This window comes from Arachis hypogaea, chromosome 14, assembly GCF_003086295.3.
Source record: "Arachis hypogaea cultivar Tifrunner chromosome 14, arahy.Tifrunner.gnm2.J5K5, whole genome shotgun sequence".
NCBI lineage: Eukaryota > Viridiplantae > Streptophyta > Magnoliopsida > Fabales > Fabaceae > Arachis > Arachis hypogaea.
Genome location: NC_092049.1, coordinates 55351272 through 55365176, shown reverse-complemented (window position 1 = coordinate 55365176; position 13905 = coordinate 55351272). Strand labels below are relative to the sequence as shown.

The following is a 13905-nucleotide window of genomic DNA, read 5'->3' as shown; positions in this document are numbered from 1 at the left end:
AAATCTTCACCCACTCAATTTGCTCTTGCACAAGTACCTTCACTTCTTGTTAGCCAAAATTTTCCTCAACCTCTTTTGAATCTTCCTCATCATCACTCAAATCATAAATTGGAGGTTGTGTGAAGTCCACATCAACATTTCCTTCCAAATCTAATAAGGAAGGCTCATGAAGATCGTTGATGGGATTGACCAAGTTGGACAAAAAATCTTGAATGATGGAATCCTCTTGACCAATTCCCACCAACTCTTCATTTGTCTCCTCTTGTACTTCATGTTGTAACTTGACATCTTGTACGTAATTTTGCAATTCTCTGTTCACTCCAGACTTTTCACTTGATTCCACACATTCATCCACTAAAATTTCTTGGTCATGGCATGAATGCAACAAAGCTAACCGGTCAAGAGTTTCCGCCAAGGTAGACATGACTTGCTCTTGCTTCTTCCGGAAGTCTTGTTGTTCTTGAATGAGCATGAAAAGTACTTCTTGTGTGGCTTGATCCATATGTGAAGATGAAGATTGAAGTGATGAAGGTTGACAATCAAGCTCATGAGATCTTGGTTTTGTATGTAGTGATGTGATAGTGTATATAATTGGTGACTAGGAAGGTGAGTGTTTGGGTTCCAGGGGGTAAATTGTGGTAATGGTGTGGAAAAGTCATGAAGAAAGTATAAACAATACCTAGTAATGAAAACAAAAAAAACAAAAAAGTGCTATTTACACTATTAACATATTTACAACAACCTAAGATATAACACCAATTGCATCCCGGGAAACGGCGCCAAATTTGATGACGTGAGAATTTATCGTCGATCTAGAATCAATCTAAACAAGAATCAATTTGTTGGTAGCATAGTCCAAACCAAAAACAAACTCTCACGATCAAATGTTAAAATTTGAATCAAATATAAACCGAGAGTATTTAAACCTCGGGTCGTTCTCCCTAGGAATGCAATTGGAATGTTACTCTTACGGTTGTTAGAAAAAGGGGGGTTTTGATATAAAAGAATGAAAGACTAAAAAAACTGAGAAATCAAAGAACTAAGAAATGATTAAATTGGCAATTAATGCAAGTGAAAGGAGCTAAGATCAAAACTAGTGAAAATGGTATAAATGCATAAAAGAGCCTTGACTTGGGAATGAGGATCTAAGGAATCCTATCATTGCCATAACCACAACTATGATAATTATGATTAGTCAATCTCGCTTAGTCAACCCCAAACATCAAGGAGTAAGTCAAGCAAGCATAATTGACCTTAATCCATAAGTCCTAACCAACTTACCAATCTAGTTGATAAAAGGCTAGCTTTAATGGAAACAAGAGTCAACTAACTCCTCAAGAATTACCACTAAATGTCGGACATTATGACTCTAGTATCCTAGGAACTCAAACCACAAGCCAAGGTTTGAAAATCTACTCAAAATTACCAAGTAGCATTTTCACAAACAATTGGTGGGCATAAAACCAAAACATGAGAATTTGCAAGGAATCTTAGAAAACTATAACCAACTATCAACAAAACCAAACATAAACAAGAAATCAAATATAAAGAAAGCATGAAACTGTAAATTCATCAATCAAAACTTTAAGAAACTTAAAATTGCAAATATAAACAAAGTAACTTGAACCAAAAGATAGTGAAAGTAAAAGTGCTTGAATTAAAGAGGAAATTGAGAGTACTTACAATTAAAGGAGTAAAATCAAAGATCAAAGCTTGCTATAAAATGCTACAATGGAAATGAAAATGAAACCCTAAGAGAGTAATATACTCTACACTACTCCTACTCCTAATTACTATGTAAAACTATGTCTAAGTTTTCATTGTGTTCCCCTCCCCCTGCTTTGATATGTGTTGAATTTCCCTTTTTATAGCACTCTAAAACAGCATTCCATCCTTCCAAAATGGGCCAAGAGGCCTCAAAAATCATGGAGCACGTGTTGCATTAATGAAATCACGTGCAAGGACCGTGCGCACGCACAGGTACTCGTGCGCACGCACACATGGAAATTCCTTCTTGTGCGCACGCATAGATGCTTGTTCACACGCACACTTTGCTGTGTGTGTTTTTTCTTATTTTCTTCATGTGTTCTACCTTCTACATGCTTTCTTCCACTTTTGCCTAGCCAATCCTACCCAAATGACCTGAAATCACTTCAGAAAATATATCACGGCATCGAATGGCAATAAAGTAGAATTAAGTTGCTCAATTTAAGCACAAAATTGCATGTGTCCACATTTAGGATCAAATTAGGGAAGAATCACAAAAGCATGCTATTTTGGTGTATAAGTGTGAGTTTATGTGCTATAATACATCCAAAAATGAGTCAAAATATATCATTAAATATGGACTCATCACCCATTCACTATCCGAGATTGGATAGATGATATCGGCTTCAAGCAGTCTGGTTACTTCCTTCTTCACAACTTCCAAAATGGTGGGGTTCAATCGCCTTTGAGGTTGATGGATAGGCCTCGCTCCCTCCTCTAGAAATATCCGGTGCTCGCAAACCTGAGGACTTATACCTACTATGTCTGCCAAACTCCACCCAATAGCTTTCTTGTGTCTTCTCAGCACACTAAGCAGCTGCTCCTCTTGTTGCGAAGTGAGTTCCTTTGCAATAATAACTGGGAGCTTTTGATTGTCCTCAAGATAGGCATACTTAAGGTGGGATGCAAAGGGCTTTAACTCTATTTTCAGCTCATGGCTGGGCACTTGATCATCCGGAACCACTGTAGGTAGCAAGGCATCTTCAGTATACTCATAGGGCTTCTCTACACTTGTACCTTGCTCCATAGTCTCTTCTTCTACTGTCTCTTGGTGAACTTCAGCTACAATCTCATAAATAATGTCACACTAGAAGATGGAGTGATCTTCTGGTGGGTGCTTCATGGCTTCATCAAGGTTGAAACTCACTGCTCTGCCATCAAGCTCAAAAGAATATGTACTCGAGAAGGCATCCAACTTGAACCGCGAAGTCTTCAGAAATGGCCGTCCAAGCAAAATAGACGAAGGTCCTCCGGAGTCACTAGGTGGCATCTCCAGAATGTAGAAGTCGATAGGAAATGTCAGCCCTTTGATGCTTACCAGGACGTCCTCTGCAATGCCAACCACTGAAATTATGCTCTTATCTGCCAAAACAAAACATGATGCCGACCTTTTCAAGGGTGGGAGCCTCAAGGAATCATATACAGATAATGGCATAATACTAACACATGCAGTTAATAAATTGTACACCACCTATAATGCAAGTTACCATACATGGACCGGGATCCCCACATTTTTCTGGTATAGCACCCATTAAAGCAGAAATAGAGCTACCTAAAGGAATAATTTCTAAATCATTTATCTTATCCTTATGCATGCATAAATCTTTTAGAAACTTAGCATATTTAGGTACTTGTTGAATAGCATAAAAAAGGGGAATAGTTACCTCAACCTATTTGAAGATCTCCACCATTTTGGGATCTAGCTCCACTTGCTTCTTGGGCCTCCTAGCAAGGTGTGGGAAGGGAATGAGGATGGCTTCTCTCACAGCATCATCTTCCTTAGGCACTCCATTCCTTGGTTGAGAAACTTCTTCTTCAACCGTATCTTGTACCTCATCCTTTTTTTCTACATCTTCCACCTCAACAACATCCTCAACATGAATGTGTTCTCTTGAGCTTGATTCCTCGGGACTACTCTCTTACAATGTAGTTCCGGACCTTAAGGTGATGGCATTAATTCCACCCTTAGGGTTGGATAAAGGTTGAGAGGGAAGTGCACTAGAACTTGAAGGTTGATTGTTGGGGGTAGAAGGTGGTTCTATTCGGGATATAAGAGCTTGTAGAGTAGAGGTAAGACCGGTAAGGCTAGAGGTAAGTGAATTTTGGAGCTCTTTTTGTCCTTGAAGGATAGAACATAGTGTTTCATGTTGGTTAGAGGAAGGGGGAGGGTAGGTGATTTGAGGGGCTTGTGGTAGGTTGAATTGAGGTGCTTGGGCTTGCCTTTGGTGAGGTGCTCTGTTTGGAGGATTCTGTTGATTTCGGTTCTGTTGATAGTTGTTGTTATTCCACCTTTGATTTCCACCGTTGTCTCTGCCTCCTTGGTTGTAGTTGTCCCTCCAACCTTGGTTGGAATTATCCCTCCAACCTTGGTTGGAATTATCTCTCCATCCTTGGTTGGTGTTGTCTTGCCAACCCTTATTGTAGTTACCAACTTGGTTATAATTACCCCCTTGTTGATAGTACCCTTGATTCGGACAGTTGTAATACGCATTTGTCGCTGCCAAGGTGTTGTCCTCCTGTAGTTGTGGACATTCATCAGTGTAGTGGGAGTAGCAAGCGCATATTCCACACACTCTCTGAGGGACTAGTTGTTGACACTACTACTGTAGAGGAGACTGAGGTTGTTGTTAATTCAGCTGGAGCTGCTTTAGTATATTGGTCATCTCTCCCAGAATCTTAGTGAGAGCAGCGGTCTCACTACTATAAGAAACTTCTGTAATAGCCTTAGGATGATTAGTCCTTTGCCCTGCATTGCCGGTAGACTCAGCTACATCAGTGATCAGTTGCCATGCTTCCGTCGCCGTCTTGTACTTTGTCAGAGAGCCATTACTCGCAGCATCTAACAAAGTCTTCTGTTAAGGCTTCATGCCTTGGCAGAAATAGCTAATCAACACCAACTGGTCAATTTTATGGTGAGGACATGAGTCTAGGAGATTCCTGAAGTGTTCTCAATAATCGTAGAGGGTCTCTGATTCACCTTGAACGACACAGGAAATCTCCTTCCTCAATCTATCTGTAACTTCTGCTGGAAAGAACTTGTCTAGGAACTCCTTTTTTAGCAAGCCGCAATTAGTAACAACAGCTTCCGGTTGAGTGTAGAACCACTCCTTGGCCTTTCCCTCCAGAGAAAACGGGAAGGCATATAGCTAGACGACAGTCTCATCAACACCATGTCGCCTAGTAGTTGAGCAAGCTATTTGAAAATCCCTAAGGTGCTTAATAGGCTCCTGAGCAGGTAAGCCATGGAACTTAGGCAGTAGATTAATCAGAGCAGTCTTCAGTTCAGAATCTGCAGTTAGATTCGGATGACGCGCCTGATATGGTTGCAGGGTAAAATCCGGAGCTCCCGCTTCCTTGAGAGTAATCCGTCTAGGCTCTACCAAAGTATCTGCACTCAAATCAACAGAAGAGGCGTCAATAGAATTAACAGGAGAGGAACTAGTTTTTTCCTCGAATGATGCTTCAGACCCGTCTTCAGATAAGACTGGTGAATTAGGTAAAACCCCTTTACCACCCTCAGAGGCTAATCGATGCCGAGCTCGCCTAATACGTGAAACAGTTCTTTCGATCTCAGGATCAAATGCGGCTAAGCTCGGATCCAGTAATAAACGTGTCATTCAATGAAAGAAACATATAGCTCATGGTAATAAAATATATTAAGAAAAATGTAGTTCTGTAAATAAAATAAATATTTACACTGACCAATAATTTAGCACATCGTTGCAACTCCCTGGAAATGGCGCTAAAAATTGACGGGCGGAAAATTGCTGGTTAAGAAATTTCAGTAAAAATCAGCGTTGCAAGTACAGTTCTCAACCGACGAAAATTCCACTGTCAATTTAAAAAGGGTGTCACAATTTAGAATAATTAACTGGGAGTAGGATTCCCAGGTCGTCTCCCAAAGAGTTGACAAAAGAGTGCAATTTATTGGTCAGGGGTTTTCTGAGAAATTTTTAGAGTTGGAAATGGGAAAATAAATAACTAAAAATTATTCAAGGAGCAATTAACAAGAGATGTTGTGTATTTAAAATAAAAAGCCTTAGCTAGGAGAAGATTAATTGGAGTTTCTATCCTCGTTGAATTTCTCAAGTGTAATAGTAAAAAGGTTGTTGCTTCTACTTAGTTATCCTCTGTCTAATAGAGGAAAGTCAAGTAGGTAATACCAACTTCACTTTACAAATCCTAATTACCTCCCAAGGAGGGATTAGAGTTAATAAAAATCCAATTGGCAGTAATTTCTAATTACCTATTAACACTTGAGTATTCTAACTCAAGGGTTTCCTATTAATCAACTCCAAAGCCAAGTTGGGAACTCTACTCCATTGACATGAATGCCATTTTCACAGACATGTAAAGGAAGTAGATAGAAAACATGGTATTTGAAACTAAGTTAATAAAATTAAAATTGACTCTGATAATTAATTGAAGGAAATTCAACAGGCAATGGGATTAAATATAAAAATAGTTCATGGTATTAATAAATTCAAAATTAACAAAATAAAAATATGAGTACCAATAACTAAATGGAAAACAAAAGAGTAGAGTAATAGAGAAGCAAACTAAAATGATGAAAGCTTCAATCGAAGGTAGTAGCAACTTTCTCCAAACTCAGAAAGTGGGTCAAAAAGGAGCCCAGAAATCGCCCCTCAGCGAATTCTGATATCTGCAGCACGTGACGGCATGTAATGCATACGCGTCGCTCTACGCGTATGCGTCGATAGGCAATCTTTCAGTCACGCATACGCGTCGCTGCTCACCCATAAAATCTTTAATTCCTTGTGTTCCTTCCTCTTTTGCATGCTTCTTTTCCACCCTCTAAGCCATTACTGTCCTATAAACCCTGACAACACTTAACACACATATCACGGCATCGAATGGAAATAAGAGAGGATTAAAAATAGCAGATTTAGGGCCAAAGGAGCAAGTTTTCAGTCATAGGACCCATTTAGGAAGGAAAATGTAAAACCATGCATTTTATATGAATAAGTGTATGAAAGATTGATAAAATCCACTCTATTTAGCACAAGATAAACCAAAAAATAGTGGTTTATCATTGGTCCTACCAATCACGGCCTCCGATCTAACTCAAATCAACTCGACCTCCGGACCAAATTAAATCAACATCAAAACTCCATCACAAAATAGAATCGATCACAAGCACAAACAGTGCAAGACAAACATAATCAGAGAGCAATTACATCAAGTGCAATAAATAACTATTAGACAAAAATCATCAGATAGGCAAACCAAAATACTTAAGCCTACCCAAACAAAGCAAAACAAATGCAATATGATGTATGCCTTTTCTACTGGCTGTGAGATCTGATGACAAGTCATCTTATGCTAGCTTTTCAAGCATTTTTCACTTGTTTCATTAGGTTTTATACACTTTCTTGCACTATAAGTAAGTGATTTGGAGTAAATTTTCATGGTTATGTTAAATTAATCAATCATTATTTAATTTACAAAAAATCATAAGGTTTAAGTTAGAATTAGTTAAATTTATGAATGATTTAGAAACCTTGTGAATTTGGTGATACTTTGATATGTTTATTTGGTTGCTTGTAGGTAAAGAAATGATTAAGAAAAGAAAGAACTAGGAAGCGTGCCTTATCAAAGCGTGACCCATGATATGAAAGCGTGGTGCTCACCCAAAGGAGCAAGGCCCAGCACTCGAAGAACCAACGGAGCGCCCAATGATGCACCAAGAAAGCAACGACGCTACGTTGAGTGTCTCAACTGAGTGCTACAAGGAAACTCAATTAGCAAGGCAAAGCACTCAAAGAATCGAGTGCTACGTTAAAACATTTTCACTTTTTCATGGCCTTCATGCAAAGAAAGTGATGAGCGGATAATTTATATGCTTTTTGACATTGTTTTTAGTATGTTTTTAGTAGGATCTAGTTACTTTTAGGGATGTTTTTAATAGATTTTGTGTTAAATTCACATTTCTGGACTTTACTATGAGTTTGTGTGTTTTTCTGTGATTTCAGGTATTGTCTGGCTGAAATTGAGGAACTTGAGCAGAAATCAGATTCAGAGGTTGAAAAAGGACTGCTGATGCTGTTGGATTCTGACCTCCCTGCACTCAAAGTGGATTTTCTGGAGCTACAGAACTCGAAATGGCGCGCTTCCAATTGCGTTGGAAAGTAGACATCCAGGGCTTTCCAGCATTATATAATAGTCCATACTTTGGCCAAGAATTGACGATGTAAACTGGCTTTCAACGCCAGCCTTCTGCCCAAATCTGGCGTCCAGCGCCAGAAAAGGATCCAAAACCAGAGTTGAACGCCCAAACTGGCACAGAAACTGGCGTTCAACTCCACAAATGGCCTCTGCACGTGTAACACTCAAGCTCAAGCCCAAGCACACACCAAGTGGGCCCCGGAAGTGGATTTATGCATCAATTACTTACTCATGTAAACCCTAGTGACTAGTTTATTATAAATAGGACCTTTTACCATTGTATTAGGCATCTTTGGACGTCTGGTTCTTAGATCAGAGGGGCTGGCCACACGGCCATGCCTGGACCTTTCACTTATGTATTTTCAACGGTAGAGTTTCTACACTCCATAGATTAAGGTGTGGAGCTCTGCTGTTCCTCAAAGATTAATGCAAAGTACTACTGTTTTCTATTCAATTCTTCTTATTTCTCTTCTAAGATATCCATTCGCACCCAAGAACGTGATGAAGGTGATGATTATGTGTGACGCTCATCATCCTTCTCCCTTATGAATGCGTGCCTGACAACCACTTCCGTTCTACATTAGAATTGAATGAGTATCTCTTAGATCTCTTAGTCGGAATCTTCGTGGCGTAAGCTAGAATGATGGCGGCATTCAAGAGAATCCGAAAAGTCTAAACCTTGTCTGTGGTATTCCGAGTAGGATTCAATGATTGAATGACTGTGACGAGCTTCAAACTCGCGAGTGCTGGGCGTTAGTGACAGACGCAAAAGGAGGGTGAATCCTATTCCAGCATGATCGAGAACCGACAGATGAATAGCCGTGCCGTAACAGGGTGCGTGAGCATATGATTCACTGAGAGGAGGGGATGTAGCCACTGACAACGGTGATGCCCTTGCATACAGCCAGCCATGGAAAGGAGTAAGACTGATTAGATGAAGATAGCAGGAAAGCAGAGGTTCAGAGGAACGAAAAGCATCTCCATTCGCTTATCTGAAATCCCTGCCAATGAATCTACATAAGTATCTCTATCCCTTTTATTGTTTATTTTAATCTAATAAAATATCATGTTTAAATTCGCCTGACTGAGATTTTCAAGGTGACCATAGCTTGCTTCATACCAACAATCTCCGTGGGATTCGACCCTTACTCACGTAAGGTATTACTTGGACGACCCAGTGCACTTGCTGGTTAGTTGAATGGAGTTGTGATCACACGTGCCATTACCAGGGATTATTAAGATCCCAATTCATCACACCATGATCTCTTTGGGGTATTTTTGATTTCATACAAATACAAAGAGACTAACTTTGAGGATCACAATTTCGTCCACCAAGTTTTTGGCGCCGTTGCCGGGGATTGTTTGAGTTTGGACAACTGACGATTCATCTTGTTGCTCAGATTAGGTAATTTTCTTTTTCTTTTCTTTTCAAAAATTTTTTCAAAAATATTTTCAAAAATCTCTCATCTGTTTTCGAAAAAAAAAATGTTTTCAAAAATAAATTATTCTATGGCTTCAAAATTTTTAAGAATGAATTCTAGTGTTTCATGAAATTTGTTGAATCATATCTGGCTGTAAAGCCATACCCAAACTACTTTGGGATTGGTATTCAACTAATCACTCCAGCCCATGTAATTATATGTTGAAGCTTGGCTGGCTATTAAGCCATGCCTGACCCTTTGATTGGAGCTTTAAGACTAACATGGCAAGATTCCTGGAATTCATATTAAAAATTTTGGAATCCTTATTTTTTAATTTTAACAATAATTTTCGAAAAATATAAAATAAAAATCCAAAAAAATTAGAAAATCATAAAAATCAAAAATAGTTCATGTTTCTTGTTTGAGTCTTGAGTCATGTTATAAGTTTGGTGTCAATTGCATATGCATCTTGCATTTTTTCGAAAATATCATGCATTAATAGTGTTCTTCATGATCTTCAAGTTGTTCTTGGTAAGTCTTCTTGTTTGATCTTGATGATTTTTTGTTTTGTGTTGTATGTTGTTTTTCATATGCATTCTTGAATTCTTAGTGCGTAAGCATTAAAGAATTCTAAGTTTGGTGTCTTGCATGTTTTCTTTGCATTAAAAATTTTTCAAAAATATGTTCTTGATGTTCATCATGACATTCAAAGTGTTCTTGGTGTTCATCTTGACATTCATAGCATTCTTGCATGCATTCATTGTTTTGATCTAAAAATTTCATGCATTGCATATTTTTCATGTTTTTCATAAAAATTTCAAAAATCAAAAAAAAAAAAAAATATCTTTCCCTTTTTCTCTCATCAAATTTGAAAATTTGGATTGACTTTTTCAAAAATTTTTAAAATCAAATTGTTTCTCATAAGTCAAATCAAATTTTCAATTTGAAAATCTTATCTTTTTCAAAAATCAAATCTTTTTCAAAATTCTTGGTTATTTTCGAAAAATTCAAAAAATTAATTTTCAAAAATCTTTTTCTTATTTTTATCCCAAATTTTCGAAAATAACTTAATCAATTAATGTTTTGATTCAAAAATTTGAAGTTTGTTACTTGCTTGTTAAGAAAGATTCAAACTTTAAGTTCTAGAATCATATCTTGTGATTTCTTATGAATCAAGTCATTAATTGTGATTTTAAAAATCAAATCTTTTTCAAAACTAATTCCTATCATATCTTTTCAAAAATATCTTCTTATCTTATCTTTTTCAAAAATATCTTTTCAAAATATCTTTTCTAACTTCCTAACTTCTTATCTTTTCAAAATTTGTTTCAACTAACTAACTAACTTTTTGTTTGTTTCTTAACTTTTTCAAAACCACCTAACTAACTCTCCCTCTCAATTTTCGAAAATATCCTCCCCTTTTTCAAAAATTTCTTTTTAATTAACTAATTATTTTTATTTTTTATTTCAAAAAAAAAAAATTTCGAAAAATACTAACTAATTTTTCAAAAACCATTTTCAAAAATCACTAACCCCTTTTCAAAAATGATTTTCGAAAATTCCCTCCTTCTCTCTCATCCTATTCTATTTATTCATTCATTAACTAACATCTCTTCCTCACATCATCACCTAATTCGAACCCCCTCTTTTATCTGTGTTCGAATTTCTTCCTCTTTTCTTCTACTCACATAAGGGATCCCTATACTGTGGTATAAAGGATCTCTATTATTATTATTATCATTTTTCTGTCCATTCTTCCTTGTATTATGAGCAGGAGCAAGGATAAGAACATTCTTGTGGAAGCAGATCCAGAACCTGAAAGGACTCTGAAGAGAAAATTAAAAGAGAAGCTAAAATACAACAATCCAGAGAAAACCTTTCAGAAATTTTCGAACAGGAAGAGGAGATGGCAGCCGAAAATAATAATAATGCAAGGAGGATGCTTGGTGACTTTACTGCACCTAATTCCAATTTACATGGAAGAAGCATCTCCATTCCTGCCATTGGAGCAAACAACTTTGAGCTGAAACCTCAATTAGTTTCTCTGATGCAGCAGAACTGCAAGTTTCATGGACTTCCATCTGAAGATCCTTTTCAGTTCTTAACTGAATTCTTGCAGATATGTGATACTGTTAAGACTAATGGAATAGATCCTGAAGTCTACAGGCTCATGCTTTTCCCTTTTGCTGTAAGAGACAGAGCTAGATTATGGTTGGATTCTCAACCTAAAGACAGCCTGAACTCTTGGGATAAGCTGGTCACAACTTTCTTAGCCAAGTACTTTCCTCCTCAAAAGCTGAGTAAACTTAGAGCTGATGTTCAAACCTTCAGACAGAAAGAAGGTGAATCTCTCTATGAAGCTTGGGAAAGATACAAACAGTTGACCAAAAAGTGTCCTTCTGACATGCTTTCAGAATGGACCATCCTGGATATATTCTATGATGGTTTATCTGAGCTATCAAAGATGTCACTGGACACTTCTGCAGGTGGAACCATTCACCTAAAGAAAACGCCTGCAGAAGCTCAAGAACTCATTGACATGGTTGCTAATAACCAGTTCATGTACACTTCTGAAAGGAATCCTGTGAATAATGGGACGCCTATGAAGAAGGGAGTTCTTGAGGTTGATACTCTGAATGCCATATTGGCTCAGAATAAAATATTGACTCAGTAAGTCAATATGATCTCTCAGAGTCTGCATGGAATGCAAGCTGCATCCAACAGTACTCAAGAGGCTTCTTCTGAAGAAGAAGCTTATGATCCTGAGAACCCTGCAATAGCAGAGGTAAATTACTTAGGTGAACCTTATGGAAACACCTATAACTCAACATGGAGAAATCATCCAAATTTCTCATGGAAGGATCAAAAGCCTCAACAAGGCTTTAATAATGGTGGAAGAAACAGGTTTAGCAATAGCAAGCCTTTTCCATCATCAACTCAGCAACAGACAGAGAACTCTGAACAAAATGCTTCTAATTTAGCAAATCTAGTCTCTGATCTATCCAAGGCCACTGTAAGTTTCATGAATGAAACAAGGTCTTCCATTAGAAATTTGGAAGCACAAGTGGGCCAGCTGAGTAAAAGGATCACTGAAATCCCTCCTAGTACTCTCCCAAGTAATACAGAAAAGAACCCAAAAAGAGAGTGCAAGGCCATTGACATAAGTGCCATGGCCGAACCTGTAAGGGAAGGAGAGGACGTGAATCCCAAGGAGGAAGACCTCCTGGGACGTCCAGTGATCAATAAGAAGCTTCCCTCTGAGGAACCAAAGGAATCTGAGACTCATCTAGAGACCATAGAGATTCCATTGAACCTCCTTATGCCCTTCATGAGCTCTGATGAGTATTCCTCTTCTGAAGAGAATGAGGATGTTACTGAAGAGCAAACTGCCAAGTTTCTTGGTGCAATCATGAAGCTGAATGCCAAATTGGGAAGTTGAACCTCCCTTGTTCATCAATGAACTAAGTGATCTGGATCAACTGACATTGCCTCAGAAGAGACAGGATCCTGGAAAGTTCATAATATCCTGTACCATAGGCATCATGATCTTTAAGGCTCTGTGTGACCTTGGTTCAGGAATAAACCTCATGCCCCTCTCTGTAATAGAGAAACTGGGAATCTATGGGGTGCAAGCTGCTAAAATCTCATTAGAGATGGCAGACAGCTCAAGAAGACAGGCTTATGGACAAGTAGAGGACGTGTTAGTAAAGGTTGAGGGCCTTTACATCCCTACTGATTTCATAGTCCTGGATACTGGAAAGGAAGAGGATGAATCCATCATCCTAGGAAGACCTTTCCTGGCCACAGCAAGAGCTGTGATTGATGTTGACAGAGGTGAAATTGTCCTTCAATGTAATGAGAACTCCCTTGTATTCAAAACTCAAGGATCTCCCTCTGCAACCATGGAGAGGAAGCAGAAAAAGCTTCTCTCAAAGCAGAGTCAACCAGAGCCCCCACAGTCAAACTCTAAGTTTGGTGTTGGGAGGCCACAACCAAACTCTAAGTTTGGTGTTGAACTCCCATATCCAAACTCTAAGTTTGGTGTTGGAGAGTCTCAACAAAGCTCTGCACATCTGTGAGGCTCCATGAGAGCCCACTGTCAAGCTATTGACATTAAAGAAGCGCTTGTTGGGAGGCAACCCAATGTTTCTCTAATTTTTATTGTTTTTCATGTTTTCTTAGGTTCATGATCATGTGGAGTCACAAAATAAACAAAAAAATCAAAAACGGAATCAAAAATAGCAGAAGAAAAATCACACCCTGGAGGAGCATCTGTCTGGCGTTCAAACGCCAGAACAGAGCATAGTTCTGGCGCTGAACGCCCAGAATGGGAGCATCCTGGCGCTGAACGCCCAGAACAAGCATGGTTCTGGCGTTCAACGCCAGAAATGGCAGCAAAGGGGCGTTGAACGCCCAAAATGGGCACCAGCCTGGCGCTGAACGCCCAGAGTTGTGTGCAAGGGCATTTTGCATGCCTAAATTGGTGCAGGGATGTAAATGCCTTGACACCTCAGGATCTGTGGACCCCACA

General features: G+C 38.5%; 1 non-coding gene across 1 annotated transcript; it reads right to left on the bottom strand.

Moving 5' to 3' along the window:
• Window positions 1-11676: 11676 nt before the first annotated feature.
• LOC112746347 (small nucleolar RNA R71) lies at window positions 11677-11784 on the bottom strand. Its single transcript, XR_003174237.1, has one exon. It is a non-coding gene; the product is annotated as a small nucleolar RNA R71 (small nucleolar RNA).
• Between the last annotated feature and the right edge of the window lie 2121 nt (window positions 11785-13905).